Genomic DNA, 2,103 nt, shown 5'->3' on the forward strand with positions numbered 1-2,103 from the left:
CTGTTGAAGAGGGCTTCTCTCTGGTGGTGTAAAGCTACCCCGATAACAGTAATCGATATCGTTGGTTTTCATAATACTTTCCATACAGTTTTTTCTTCATGTTTGGGAAGAGGTGTTAATCTGTCGATACCAGACCTGATGAATACAGAGTATGGTTGAGTTCCAGTGGGGTGAGGTGAGGTGAGGTGAGGTGGGGTTTAACGTCGTGCTTGAGAATATTTCGCTCATATGACGACGTGCATGCGTGTGTATGTGTTTGTGCGGCTGCTTGTACTAGCCCAGACTTAAGCTGGTTTTATAGTGCTAGCCCACTGAGATACAATGCCGCAGTTAAGCATGAATATCCCGCTCAGACACATTATACTGACTACGAGCCGACCAGTCCTTGTTGTACCCATTTATGCCGAGCGCCAGGCAGGGACCAACAAGTACCATATTTTAACGTCTTTTGGTATGACGCAATCGGGGATCGAACCCGCGACCTTCCGCTCTCCAGGAGGACGCTCTAACCACTACACCACGGAGGCGGTCCGAGTTCCAGTTGGAGCAAAATAGTAATACGTTTAGTCAGTTTTCCACGTTGCTTAGCCTTGATATTCTCACACAGACGCCAAAGTAGATAAGCACAAGATTGGCATTTAATAGCCTGACTTATGGAATTTAATTTGGAATCCAAAAACAGAAGCAGCCACCTTGTGAGCTGTTTCAACATCCTATGTCTTGGAAGGAGGAGACGTTGGATGTTTCGACACTGAAGAATAGTGATGATCACAAGATTCATCCATGGTTAGAAACAGCTGCGTCTTTCTGAAAAACGAACATTCTCAAACAAGATGATTAATCGGAGCGTTTCCTATGAGGCGTCAGACGACATGAAACCATGAGTGCTGAAACTCTGGACCTCCCCAGTTCCTCCTCCGACTGTTCCCAACTCTCTGGGCCATGTCCTCTGTCTTAGCTATGTGACTGGTGGTGAGTCGTCGTATGCCCTTACCCATACTACATCCTCAGTGGTGGCAGTTCGAGGTCTTCCTGATCGTGGTTAATATTCCTGTCCCCTTTGATCTCAGCCGCTACCATCATACCAGTAGCAAATCAAAAGTATCTTTCACTCCCCTTCGCTGCCTACCTCTTACCAAAAGGCTAAAGCAAAGGAAAAACCTTCCTGATCGTGGATCTCCAAGCCTCTGGGTCTCTTCTCTTCGCTATCCACCTCTTAACAGTAGAGTGAGTGAGGAGGATTTGTTTTACGCCGCTTTTAGCAATATTTCAGCAATATCACGACGGGGGACACCAGATATGGGCTTCATACATTGTACCCATGTGTGGAATCGAACCCGGGTCTTCGGCGTGACAAGCGAACGCTTTGACAACTAGGCTACCCGCCGCCCCCTTAACAGTAGAGAAAGAAAGGGCATCATCATCTAAGTTTTAATCATGGATTAGATGGTTTTTAACATGTTAGTTGGAAATGCTTGAGGTCAGATCGGTTGCCAATTGTGTTTCCTTGTCGATCATTTTGTGATTCAAAGCCTGCTGTTAAAATACACAGGACCAGTAATCAAACACGGCCCACTTTTTTATTTTATAAGAACAAAAATACTACATGCTGTATATGCTTTGAAAACCAAATTTAAAATGGTAACTGTAACATATACTGGACAAAATAAGTTAGGGATATTGGTATTTTTATGATTGATATTTTATCAGTGTGTCAATGAATAAATAGATCATTATTCATAATTTCAAAATGTACATATTTTTGTCCAGTATATTGTAATAAGATCCAAACCAAAACATAACTAAAACATGGCATCAATCTAGATGCAATGTCTGTCGGACTTTGACTCTCCATTTCCGGCCAGGTCTTCGGCATGCGTCTCGACAGACTAATGGGTCTCGGTGACAAAGGTCATTCAAGGTCTTGGACGATCCTTTAGTTCGCTGATGGTTTCCTCACAAGTCGACTAAAACCATGTTCTAGTTCAAGCACCGGACGCTGTACATATGCATTCCAGTATGCTGGAGTATGATCGCTTGTTTGGGCAAACAAATTGCCCTTGGTTTCAAGGGTTAGTTCCCATGGCGTAGAATTGTAAAAAC

Source organism: Haliotis rubra, unplaced genomic scaffold (assembly GCF_003918875.1).
Source record: "Haliotis rubra isolate DU_JTF1 unplaced genomic scaffold, ASM391887v1 Scf26, whole genome shotgun sequence".
NCBI lineage: Eukaryota > Metazoa > Mollusca > Gastropoda > Lepetellida > Haliotidae > Haliotis > Haliotis rubra.